The following is a 14,693-nucleotide window of genomic DNA, read 5'->3' as shown; positions in this document are numbered from 1 at the left end:
AACTACAAGCCAAGTATACTTTGAATAATTAAACTTTTAAGTATATCTTGATCAAAAGACTGAGTACAAGTACAGGCCAAATATACTTGGATTTTTCTCTCAGTATAAGTCAAGTACACTTAAGTGTAATTTAAGTTCTGAGATGTAAATAAAGTATATTTTTGAGAAGTATAATGTACACTGAAAGTATGCTTTCTTCTTTTTAGTTGGAAAGAAGTAAAGTAATAGAACACATGAATAAACTTATTTTTCGTAAGGGAATTATTATCGCTGTGTACAAGATCAGGTTCAGTTCCATGCTTATTTTATTTCCTCTATAAGCTATTCCACCCGAAAGCTTGTTACTATATAAACTTGAACATGTTAGTTTATAAGACAGTGTGCAATATTATGTTTTTTATTAAGTTTTTAATAAGCTACTCACTCAAAATAGTAAACACAAGTACAAGCCAAGAATACTTAGTATATCTCAGAGATGTATTTAAATACAAATACAAAATACTGTGTGAAAAAAATGTATTTAAATACAAATACAGTATTTTGTATTTTGAAAATACACAAAATACATGTGAAATTGGCCAACCAGTGCAGGTATAGGTCACAGTGAATGAAGAAACTACATAGGCCTACTGACTTTTCATTCCTAACCACATCTCTGCCCTCTCCTTGTCACGATCCACACTCAAGGAAACACACAAAAAGTATTCTCGTCGCTTTATATACTTAAGATTGAGCCACTGTAGTCACTTGGACTATATTAACGATCTCTTTAATAACTTTTCTGGGCCAGCAAGTTCCAATCCCTTAGAAGCCTATGGAGGAGTGATCCAGCTCTCAGATTTAATAAAAAGATATCTTAATTTGTGTTCCGAAGATGAACAAAGGTCTTACGGGGTTGGAACAACATGAGGGTGAGTAATTACTGACCCTTTAATGCTGTTGTTTATCTGCTAAAGTGAATCAAGTCTTTCTGGAGTGAAAAGTGAAAGTGATTGTACACAGAGCTCTGTCTGACAGAAACAGCCCTGATTTACAAGAAGAGGTGGGGTTCTTATTTCCTTTCTGGCAGTACTGAATATGTGGCTCTAATGCTGTACGCCCATAACATCCGGTGCAGTGAAACAGGAAGTGCACAAGTTGTGTTTGTTTGCTCTTTTACAATAAACTTTTACAATTGCTTGATGCGATTTCATAGCCAAAATCCACTAAACCCAATAGATAATCCGATGTAGAAATCTCATGGGAGTTTCACATTAGAACTAAAAAGTTCCCCATGCAGATGTTGCTCAGATCTCACTACATGATGACTATACCCTATACTAAAAAGTGACCAACATCATCTGATTAGTTTGTCTTGCTTTACTGTGCATACTGCATACTCTTGCATACTGTGCCTTTTATAAAAGCTGGATGACTTGTTTTGCTAAATGGCATGCAGTTCATTTTAAAACATTGTATGGTGGAGACAATTTATGAATTTTATGAAGCTATGCGAGGGCTTTGTTTACCTCTTTATTTGTAAAGTAATATTATCCAAAGCGCATTCACGGAACTATGTCAGCTCTCGAGTCGAGTCTCAAGTGGTGCTCCCCTACTGGGTTGCAGTTCAATATTTTTGTAAATAAACTGGTAAATTATGTTGTTGTTGTTTTTTTTCAAAATTGAGGTTGAACCACTGGAGTCACATGGATTACTTCAATGATGTATTTACCTTTCTGGGGCTTAAAAGTGGTAGTTGTGTAGCTGTCAATGGAGGGACAGAAAGCTCTCAGATTTCATAAAAAAAATCTTAATTTGTGTTTTGAAGATGAACAAAGGTCTCAAGGGTTTGGAACGACATGAGGGTGAGTACATGGTCTAATGCCTCACACACTGGTTCAGTTCTCAGTTTCGTCAGGCTGCCAGCCATTCCAATCCAACAAATATCTGGGGAATCCTGTTGGAAATCTTAGCAGTGACTTATTTGTCAAAGCAAGTTCTACTTATGCTTCAGTTTTTTTGTGTCTAGTGGAGTATAATAACTCTGGTGTTAAACTAAGTCGAGAGGCTTCTTGGCCTAGTAGGCCTCTGCTGGAGGAGAGCCTGGACATCAGCATTTTTGACAACATTCAACTACAACAATCACCTTTTGTACATCTTGGTAAGATCATGCATCCTAAGCAAACTAAAGCCGCAGTGTGTGAGGATGAGTCTGTTGTCACCATGAGTGTACTCTCCCAAATGCTGGAGCAGCAGAGAGAGTTTTATAAAGACATGCTAACTCAGCAACAAGATAACTTTAAATGTTTCATACAAGTGATTATGGAGGGAACAAATAAGAGACTGGATGGTGTTATGCGCGATGTACAGGAGTTGAAGACAAGTCTGGAATTCACACAACAAATGATGGAGGAGATGAAATCAGGATATAAAGAAACTGAAGCCAAAATAAAATCTTTTGAAAACGACATAATGAATTTAAAACGTGACATTGATGAAATGTTCACTAAGCTTGACTACATTGAAAATCAACATAAAAGGAAAAATCTAGTCATTGATGGTATAATAGATGATAAGGAAGAGAGTTGGAGTGGTTTGGTGCAGAAGGTACAACACATGTTCTCCAATAATCTTGGACTGGATGGGAAGATTGAAATTGAGCGTGTCCAGAGGATGGGTCAGTACCAGGAGGGTGGAAGGCCCAGGAGAATTATGGTGAATCTCCTGCATCTCAAAGATAAACAACGTATTCCTTCCTCTGCTAAAAGGCTCAAGGGAACTAACATCTACATAAATGAAGATTTCTCTGGGGCTGTGCTTCAAAGAAGAAAGGAACTGTGGCCTAAGCTTAAAGCTGCTAGAGCTCTAGGTGAAAATGCAATACTATGATAAATGGGTAATTTTGCCTAGAGAGGAAAGGATTCAGGACTAAGATATATTTAGGGTAAAAATATTATGTTTCTAACGTTTGTAATTATATTCCTTATATCACACTAATGTGTACAACCAAAATTAGTAAAGGTTTGGTTTTGGCACATTTAAACATTTGTAGTATAAAGAACAAAATACAAGACATTATTAATTTAGTGCACAAGTATTCAATTAATATATTAGCCCTATCTGAGACATCTCGACAGCTCTATTCAAAACTCTGAATTACCAGTTAAAGGTTTTAATGTTTTTTAGAAAGGATAGAAATGAATTTGGTGGTGGTGTGGCCATCTTTGTGCAAAGCAACATTCCTTGTAAGTTAAAACAAAACTTAATATGCTATGACATTGAAGTAGCTATATGGGTAGAAGTCCATGTACCTTATATGAAACCAGTGCTTGTGGGATGCTGTTATAGACCTCCTGATGCACACGTGGATTATCTGATATGCTTAGGTGAAATACTTGATAATGTCTCTGATGTCAATTGTGAATTATACTCATTTGGAGATATGAACATTGATTGGAATGATGACAAATGCACAAAGAAAAATAAATTAGATTTTTAAAACGTCGAGCTCCAAATGACACAAATAGTCAGTCATCGGGATCTAAGGATACAACACAAACAACAGTAACCGATGATGACGATATGCAAACAGACAAAGATGATCTTGGAGAAAAACACGGCTGTCCTAAGCAACCTGCTCTGCCCCAATTCCCCTCAAAATGTTTTGGAAGTACAAAACGATCGTTTTCCACTTACTTCTACAAGAATTACCCTTGGCTTGAGTATTCCGTTAGAAATTATTCAGTCTACTGTTTCGCTTATCGCCATTTCCAGACTGAAAGCTGCATTGAGGACACATTTAGAAAAGGCATGAGTGACTGGAAAAAACTGAGTAGTAAACTAGAGAAACATGGGAAAAGCCAGGCTCATCTGAACTGTATGATTAAGTGGAATAACTTCCAAGCAGCCAGCTCATCCTCAAATGGATCTATTGCAGCTAAACTTTCTGTAAGCCATAAAACTACAGTAGAAAAGAACAGAGGTTATCTATGCAAAGTAGTTGATGTTGTGAGGCTACTGTCTAAACTTGGGATTGCCCTTTCGTGGACACAAGGAGGGAGAAGAGTCAGAATGGTGTGGCAATTTCCTCGAGGTTTGCCGTTTTTTATCGAAATATGATGCTGATTTTGAAAACATGCAATCCAATTATTTTAATTCCACAAGCCCAGATTTTCAAAACGAAATAACTGACATCTGTGCACACATGCTTTACAACAACATTGCTGAAAAGGTGCAGGAAACCGGATTTTTCTCCATAATTGTGGACGAGGCTAGGTCCTCCAAAACTGAGCAGCTGTCAGTGTGCATACGATATGCCGAGGAATTGGAAATCAAGGAGTGTTTTTTGTGTTTCATGGACTGTTCTGCATCTCGCAACGTGGCTGGGATTGTGGAGGCCATCTACAAAGGGCTTGATATGTGTGGTGTTAAAAACATCCCAATTGTGGCACAGAGTTATGACAGTGCATATGTGTGGTGTTAAAAACATCCCAATTGTGGCACAGAGTTATGACAGTGCGTCTGTCATGTCAGGTCATTTGTCTGGTGTGCAGCAGCGCATCAAAGAGACTCACCCATACGCAGCCTATACACTGCTTAGCGCACAAATTAAATTTAGTGCTTGTGGAGTGCTGTTCCATGAACCGATGTGTGAAATCATTCATGAGCATTATTGACAATGTGTATTCACTGTTTTCGGAACCGTCAGACCAGCAGAGATGTATTGAACTCCAAAAATCCTTGAACGTGAAAGTAACTGAAGTAGTTCAGCCCAGTGACACGAGATGGGCATGCAAGTGGAGATGTGTGAAATCAGTGAAAAGTCACTACTCTGCAATTACGGAGTGTTTGAGAGAAATTAGTGAAGAGGGAGAGAAGTGGTCAGCGCAAGCCAGTGGTATCCATGACTTCATGTCGAAAATGTCATTCATTACAAGCCTTGTTGTGTTTGAGGAGCTACTGCGTGTGATCCACGTTACGCACAAGGCACTACAGTCATCCAACTGCACACTGTCCGAAGATGCAGCCCTTACTGACAGCCTGAAAGCACACTTTGTGTCTAAAAGGCAGGCAGACTCCTGGAGCGATGTGTGGAAGTCAGTCAAACATTTCTGCCTGGACAACAACATTGCCATGCCTGAAGAAAACACTGATCGTCAGATTCATGTCTCCGCAGGCCCCACCGCACCCAAAATGAAACGTGTTTCAAATCCGCCCACCTCCCTTGATGGTTTCTTGATTACCAGTACTTTAGGGCAAAGGGAAACAACCCACGAAGAAACAGCAGAGAGTCCTGGCTATCAGCAGAAACTATATTTCCCCGTGCTGGACACTCTCATCAATGAGCTGGAAAGGAGGTTCTCCGGAGAGTCCATGGAGCTTGCACGCGCGTGTGCCGCAGTTTTGACATGCGACGAAAATGGAATTGATCCACTATTACAAAAATACACTCCTCCTGCACTAAAAGTTAACCCATTCTTGTTGCAGCCGAGATGAAGCTTGTCAAAGCCTCTGCTAATGCACCAATTTCAATTGAGCATCTTAAAAAAGCTGTAAAAAAAAACAATCTCTATAAACTTTTACAGTTATAGCTCACTCTGCCGATTGGATCATCTACCTCGGAGAGAAGCTTCTCTGCGATGAGGAGGACAAGGCCAGCCAGGTTTTCTTCTCTTGCGATCCTTCACATCGAAAGCGACATTACGGCCAAGCTCTCACCTGAGACCATTATCGAAGCAGGACGCAAAAAACGAAAATTACTGTTGCACTAGTCTGGACAATGACTAGTCTGGACAAATAATTATTTTATAAATAAAGTTAGTAATTTAAGAAAAGGTTTTAGAACACAGGACTTTAATTACTGTGAACTGATCATGGCTGATAAAATGTGTAACTTTAACTTTAATTGTGCAAACTGCAGAAGTGATGGCCCTGTTAAAGTCTCTTCCAACACATGGTAGTCCAGGCACAGACAACTTGGACAGCCTAGTATTGAATAAAACAGCTGAATATATTGCTGCTCCGTTGTGTCATATATTTAATCAGTGTATAGCGAGTGGGATTTATCCATCTCTGTGGAAGGAAGGGAAAATTATTCCATTGATAAAAGACAATCGATTATCTTATAATGGGTTTAACTGTAGACCTATAAGTATTCTGCCTGCACTCAGTAAAGTTATGGAAAAGATTATTCATACACAAATTTGTAATTATTTCCAGAATAATAATTTGATGACTATGTTTCAGCATGCATATAGACAGGCACATTCTACCTGTACAGCTCTCACACAGATGACCGATGGATGGCTTAGAAGGATGGATAATTCTGAATTAGTTGGTGTGGTCATGTTGGACTTCAGTGCTGCTTTTGATGTAATAGACCATCATATTTTAATTGAGAAATTGAAGAGCTACGGATTCTCTCCTTCTGCTGTTGCACTAATGAAAAGTTATCTTTCACATAGAACTCAGCGGGGTTTTTATAATGGTTCTTTATCTAATTATAAAGGTTTAGTTTGTTGTTTACCACAAGGAAGTTGTTTGGGTCCTCTTTTGTTTTCGTTTTTTATTAATGATTTGCCCTTAAAGGGATAGTTCACCCAAAAATGAAAATTCTGTGATCATTTACTCTCCCTCAAGATGTTCCAAACCTGTATGACTTTCTTTCTTCTGCTAAACACAAAAGAAGATATTTTAAAGAATTAAACAGTTGCTGGTCCCCATTGACATCCATAGTATTTTTTTTTCCTACTATGGAAGTCAATGGGGTCCATCAGACATTTGGTTACCAACTTTATTCAAAATATCTTCTTTTGTGTTCAGCAGAAGAAAGAAAGTCATACAGGTTTGGAACAACTTGAGGGAGAGTAAATGATCACAGAATTTTCATTTTTGGGTGAACTATCCCTTTAACTGTCAAAAAAACATCAATGACAATGTTTGCAGATGACTCAACTGTTTACAATGCTTCAGACTCATGTGACCAGTGGCGGCTCCAGAGATTTTCTGTTGCAGGTGCTATGGGGATGCTCAACACTTAAGAGAACCCACTAAGCAAAATGATGTCCGAAAGACGTCTTTTCAACGTCAAATCGGACGTTGAAAAGACGTCCACTGAGGGTCTAGAATGAAAGTTGATATGACGTCTTTTTTCGACGTGTTCTGCACGTCCGATATAGACGTTCATCGAACCTTCGTACAAGGTTAAACACTAGTTCAGATGTGGGCATTGTGGACATATTTCAACATCATTTATTGTCTCATTTAGACATAATTACTTTGACTATTGCTGTCAGATGATCTTAGTGAGAATTAACAGAGGTTTAGATGTTGATATTTGTTTAATTTGAAGTGTCACCATTGTGGTGATCAATGTTTGCTTTAGTTGGGCTCTTGGTCCCCTTTCTTTATACTTTAACTTTTCTTTGGCTGCTGTAACAGTGTGTTTGTGTAACACAATTGTTGTGTCAGAGAAAGCCTATAAAAAGTTTGAGTGTTATCAGCTCAATGTTGATGATGACATAATCATCACAAAATGGGCATCTAATATTGTTTAAAGTTTTGTGTTTATATTTGGGATTAATAACCACCATCCTTGTGGAACTGCAATATTGGTGCCAAAAGCATTAAAATTATCACTTATTTGAAGGTGGATAAAAATCATGTGCACATGATGTTTTGAGCAAATGTATCATATAGTCACACACAGACATCAAGATTTTGGATATGAATCACAACAACGGTGACAAAAAAAAAAAAAAAAAAGCTTCATCCTGCAATGCATGATGGGTAGCTTTCATAGTACAAAACTCATTCTTGATTCTCAAGCTTTTTTTGTTTTGATTGTCACCGTTGTTGTGATTCATATCCAAAATCTTGATGTCTGTGTGTGACTATATGATACTCTTGCTCAAAACATGTGCACATGATTTTTATCCACCTTCAAATAAGTGATAATTTTAATGCTTTTGGCACCAATATTGCAGTTCCACAAGGATGGTGGTTATTAATCCCAAATATAAACACAAAACTTTAAACAATATTAGATGCCCATTTTGTGATGATTATGTCATCATCAACATTGAGCTGATAACACTCAAACTTTTTCTAGGCTTTCTCTGCCACAACAATTGTGTTACACAAACACACTGTTACAGCAGCCAAAGAAAAGTTAAAGTATAAAGAAAGGGGACCAAGAGCCCAACTAAAGCAAACATTGATCACCACAATGGTGACACTTCAAATTAAACAAATATCAACATCTAAACCTCTGTTAATTCTCACTAAGATCATCCGACAGCAATAGTCAAAGTAATTATGTCTAAATGAGACAATAAATGATGTTGAAATATGTCCACAATGCCCACATCTGAACTAGTGTTTAACCTTGTACGAAGGTTCGATGAACGTCTATATCGGACGTGCAGAACACGTTGAAAAAAGACGTCATATCAACTTTCATTCTAGACCCTCAGTGGACGTCTTTTCAACGTCCGATTTGACGTTGAAAAGACGTCTTTCGGACATCATTTTGCTTAGTGGGAAGGTGCTTTGAATTTTGGGGCGTTTCATTATGCGTACATGCCCACATTAACTATACTCGTTCTGCGACTAAGTATATATATTTACTGTATATATATGTAAAAGTATTCAACGCAAGGGCTATAGACAGGGACGCAACTACCCAGTGTCAGAGGGGTATGCAGCAACAATTTTGGCAATCATCAATCTGGTGCACTTTGAGAGTTAAAAATTAAAAGCACCAACCCATATTCAGTGTGCAAATTAAACAAAGAAAATTTCAAACCTCTTTTAGTTGGTGTCAGTCTACATTACACTACTACATAATAATAGTTAATTAATCCCATGATAATAGCCATATATTGTAAAACAAATGCACTGAAAAATAAAGGAAACTTTCATAATTAATTTTGTACTAATTTCTATACTTGAAAGAGTATATTTCTATACTTTACAGTTGTGATTGGGCCAGCCCAGTGTCAATCAAGAAAAGAACCAATGGGCCGCTGATCTACGTGTTTCATGGGGCGTCAGAAAAAAAAAAACTAATGCTGACTTTTTTTAACCAATGCATTACACCGGCACAAACCCAGCGCCGCCAATTAAGCAAAACAAAACGAATGGGCCGCCGATGTACGAGTTTTGTGGGCCGTTAAGACAAAAAAAAGTATGAGATGTATCGGCCCAAAAAGCACGTCGGCCCACCGGGAATCTCCCGGTAGTCCCGATGGCCAGTAACCTACATGCCTGGACGTCACACTTTAAATCCTACCTGTTGCCATTCACCATCCACTTACTTACAGTAGCTGCTGTCGCATGAATTGACATGCCATCTCCTTTTCCCTCTTTCTCTTTCTATTTTTAGTCCCCGACAGTTTTTTTGCTTTATCCATCTTTTTCGACGACAACTCACTACGTTACCCGTTCCTGCTCGCTCAGCGCTCACGGCGACCGCGCCCGCCCCCGCCAGCGCGTCCGCTCGCGATTTTTAAATTATTATTTAATTCCTATTTTTAACAACATGAAAAAGACTATTTAAACATGACATTAAAATATAAATATAAAAAAATTACAGACATTTCTTGGGGGTGCTGGGCAGGTGCTATGGCTATTATAGGGGGAGCTACAGCACCACCTAGCTCCTCCCTGGCGCCGCCACTGCATGTGACAAACTTAATCATGTTCTGTCTAGAGAATTGGATTCGGTGTATCAGTGGGTTAGTGGAAACAAATTAGTCTTAAATATATATAAAACTAAAAGTATGATCATTGGATCAAAACAAAAATTGATGCTTGGATCGGAATTAAAGTTACAACGAGTAGAAAAGGCTAAACTGTTGGGTTTGGTTATTGATAGTAGTCGTTCTTGGACAGAACACATAATAAATACTATTGTTAAAGGAACACTTCGACTTTTTGGGACTTTAGCTTATTCACCGTATCCCCCAGAGTTAGATAAGTCCATACATACACTCTCAGAAATAGGGGTACAGCAGGAGTCCATTTCTGTCCCCCAAGGTACATATATGTATCTTTTTGAGGGTCAAAAAGGTACATATATGTCCCCAAGCATTAAAAGGTACAAATATATACCGTTTCTTTTAAAGGTTAAGGTACAATATCAAAAGACAGCCTCTGCTAAGTAATTTTTTTTTTTTTTTTTTTTTTTGTAATAAAAAAGTTTTTTTTTTAAGGTTTTAATGATACCTTAATCATTTAAGGTAGATTTTAACTTATCACTATATTTGAGTAGCCTTGAAATAAAGGAAATAAAAGTTTTGTAAGTCAATTTACTGATATTAAATCACTATAACACAGCAAAAACTCCAGTGTTAAATGAACTTTCCTGGGAGTTTATTTGGCTCCAGACTCAAGAGTGTTAAATTAACAATAATTTGTTACATTTATATAGCGCTTTTTTCTGAGACCTCAAAGCGCTTTACATAGATGGGGGAATCTCCTCAACCACCACCAATGTGCAGCATCCACTTGGATGATGCGACGGCAGCCATATTGCGCCAGAACGCCCACCACACACCAGCTTACTGGTGGAGAGGAGACAGTGATGAAGCCAATCAGTATATATGGGGATGATTAGGAGGCCATGATGGACAGGGGCCAAGGGGCAAATGTGGCCAGGATGCCAGGGTTACACCCCTACTCTTTTTCGAAGAACATCCTGGGATTTTTAATGACCACAGAGAGTCAGGACCTCGGTTTACCGTCTTATCCGAAGGACGGTGCTCTTTTGGCAGTGTAGTGTCCCCGTCACTACACTGGGGCATTAGGACCCACACAGACCACAGGGTGAGCACCCCCTGCTGGCCTCACTAACACATCTTCCAACAGCAACCTGTTTTTTCTCAGGAGGTCTCCCATCCAGGTACTAACCAGGCTCAGCCCTGCTTAGCTTCAGTGGGCAACCAGTCTTGGGCTACAGGGTGATATGGCTGCTGGCAATTAAGTGTGCTAAAGTTAATGAGCTAATTAAGTGATTAATTTAGTGATGATTGAGCATTATTGAAGACACCTGATGTTAACAAGCAGAATCACTGAAGGAGAAAATATTTTTTTTTTAAGACACCGTTGTGGTGATCAGTGTTTGCTTTAGTTGGGTCTTTTGACCCTTAAACTGCTAACTTTAGATTTTGTTTGGCTGTTGTATCTGAGTTATAACTGCCAGATGAACAAAGAGAAAAGTTAATCAGGTGGTATTGGTTATGTTTTGACATAATCATAATTTGACCTGAATCACTGAACTCATTAAAAAGTCTAATCTCTGACTTAAATGTATATTGTTGATTATAGCATCACAGTGATTCTACAGTATAAGATCCAGAATTTATGAAATAATCTAATGGATTTCTTAAAAGTTGTTCTGATAAAACAAATCTTTCTTTTAGGCACACACAGACATCAAGAATCAGTGTATGAATCTCAACAATGGTGACAAACAGAATATTCAGTTAGGGAAAGGAAATTAGTAAAACAATTCAGATCATAATTTATTCATATCGCAATGCATGATGGGAGCCATGAATGAGTTTTGATTGGTGGCACCCAGAATGCACTGCAACATGCTTTATTTATTGTCACCATTGTTGAGATTCACAGGCTGATTATTGATGTCAGTGTTTCTTCATAAAGTAAATTTCAATGTATTTTGATCAGAACAACTTTTAAGAATTTTTGGATTACATTGAAAATGCTAAAAATCTTTTGCTGTAGAATCACAGTGATGCTGTAATAAACAATATACATTTAAGCCTGAGATTAGATTCTAAATGAGTTCAGTGATTCAGGTTAAATTATGATTATGTCAAAACATAACCAACACCACCTGATCAACTTTTCTCATCTGGCAGTTATAACTCAGATACAACAGCCAAACAAAATCTAAAGTTAATGATTTAAGGGTCAAGAGCCCAACTAAAGCAAACCATCATCACCTGATCTCATGTCACTTTAGCTTTCTTTGCAGCTGCAAATGTGTTTGACACACACACTGTCACAGCAGCCAAAAAAGACAAAATATATAATAAGAGTTAAGAGCCCAACTAATGGAAACACTAATCACTGTTATGGTGACTTCAAATGAAACACATTAGAGTTAAACCTCTGTTAATTCTCAATAAAAACTTCTGTAGATGTCTGACAGAAATAAAGACAGTCTGGTTAGTAATAAGTGAAGCTGGTAATGCTGTTTGTGGAGTTGTTTAATCCTCCTCTGCTGAGATCTTCACAGATTTAATGTCTTCTTTTCTCTTCAGTTGATTTCATCTGAGGCTGTGGCTGAAATTACTCCATATTTAATATACACAGATTTTGTGGCTACGATAAGGTCCAGTTATGGTTTATTTCTTTACTCTTGGCTGACATGTGGCATTGCTATGCAGAGGTGTAAAGTCCAGGTTTAGAAAGTAAAAGTCCTCCTCAGTATTTTGTTCCAATCACCTGGATTTGCTAATTCAGCAGGAGAGAGAACTAATTAGTGAAATCAGCTGACTGAGTTTATGGGTGGAATAAACATATGGCAAGGACTTTTACTCTTTGGCCCTGGATTACCCACCTCTGTATTGTTGTCTTGTTGAAGGAGAGGAATTTACAGTTAAAGACCAGGACCAGATATGAAGAATGAAGACCAGGAATCAGAAGTGCAGTCAATTGATGAATGTATTAAAGTATGTGATGAGGATAAATACTTAGGACATTATATAACTGATGCCATTTCTGATGATTGGGACATTTATAGAGAGTGTCGTATGATCTATGCACAAGCTAACATGTTGATTCGCTAATTTAGCATGTTCTCAGGATCTGTAAAGACTGCACATTTAGAGCATATTGTAGCCCTGTGTACCTTTGTGTGCTTCCCATTTGTGGCGGCGCTACAGAAAGAGCAGCATGCAGAAGCTCAGTGTATCATATAATGATGGGGTGTCACCACTAATGGCCAATCATCACTTAATTAATCACTTAATTATCTCATTAACTTCAACACTGCTTCGGTGTTAATTTTAACACCCTGTAGTGTGGACACAAATGTACACTGAGGAGTGTTAATTTAACACTGGGGATTTTACTGTGTATTTTAATAATTTCTTTTCAGCATTACAGTCTTGTCAACTTCCTGTATGTAATCACTGTGCATAGAACATGTGCATGGCTATGGTCACACATCAATTGGTTTAAATTCCACATATCAAAATCTAATTGAGAACTACACAGTAAATTCCCCGGTGTTAAATTTAACACCGCTTGGTGTTTATATGGGAACGACCAGCAGGGTGTTAAAAGTAACACTGAAGCAGTGTTAGAGTAAATTAGATCAATTAAGTGATTAATTGAGTGATGATTAAGCATTGAAGACACCTGATGATAACAAGCAGAATCACTGAAGAAAAGAGAAACACAAGAACTACAACTGACTTCCGGAGATGAAATCAACTGAAGATAAAAGACGACATTAAATCTCTGAAGATCTCAGCAGAGGAGGATTAAACAACTCCACAAACAGCATTACCAGCTTCACATATTACCAACTAGTTATTGATAATTAATAAAGGTGTAGATGTTGATGTTTTATTGGAAATAATAGGTTTTAGTAAATTCACCATCATGGTGATCAGTGTTTGCTTTAGTTGGGCAGTTTGACTCTTGACTTTGCTATTCAAGTTAGTGGTCTTTGTAACAGTGTTTACCAAAACACATAATTCTGTTACAAAGTATGCCAGAAACAAAGATGATCAGGTGATGTAGTTTTAACCATCATGAAGTAGAATGATTCACTAATCTCATACATTTGCAAAAATGGTATTTGTTATTAAAAGATTAATTTTTCAACAATAATAATTTCTTGCCACTGAACATACACTCTAAATTATGTTGTTGTTTTTGTTGTTGTTGTTTGACAATTGTGGAGCAAATTATTTAAGACACACACAGATATCAAGAATTAGCTTATGAATCTCAACAATGGGGACATGCTTCCTGCAGCAATGCATGCTGGGAGCCACCATATTATAAAACTAATGGCTCCCAGCATGCATTGCAGCATGAAGTATGTCACCATTGTTGTGATTCATAAGCTAATTCTTGATGTCTGTGTGTGGATATGTATGTGTGTGTGTGTGTGTGTGTCTTCGGTTTATTTTCTCGCAATGTATTTAGAAGTTAAAATTCAGAATGTTTGATCTTTGGAAAAAAAATATTTGACGGTAAAAATCTGTTAATAACAAGTTGCCTTTTTTGGTCAGTTATGACATTTGTCAAACATATATTTTTTTTTTTATGTTGATAAAACATACATAACATCTTAATTTATGGTTTCCTTTATGGTTTCCTTTGCAACAAATTATGTGTTTCTGTAAACATTGTTACAAAGACAACAACTAACATAAAAAATATATATAAATTGTCAAACCACCCAACTACATGGAACACTGATCACCATAATGGTGACTAAACATTTTTTTTTTTTTTTTTTTTTTTTATTATGAGTTTGTGATTCAGGTCAAATGGTGATTATGTCAAAACATAACCAACACCACCTGATCAGCTTTTCTTGTTGTTCATCTGGCTGGTATAACTCAATTACAGCAGCCAAACTAAATATAACGTCAATAGTTTAAGGGTCAAGAGCCCAACTAAAGCAAACACTGATCACAATAATGGTAACTTAAAAATAGATTTTC

This window comes from Squalius cephalus, assembly GCF_949319135.1.
Source record: "Squalius cephalus genome assembly, chromosome: 2".
NCBI classification, from domain to species: domain Eukaryota; kingdom Metazoa; phylum Chordata; class Actinopteri; order Cypriniformes; family Leuciscidae; genus Squalius; species Squalius cephalus.
The sequence above is the reverse complement of the archived record's forward strand: the minus strand, read 5'-3'. Positions refer to the sequence as shown.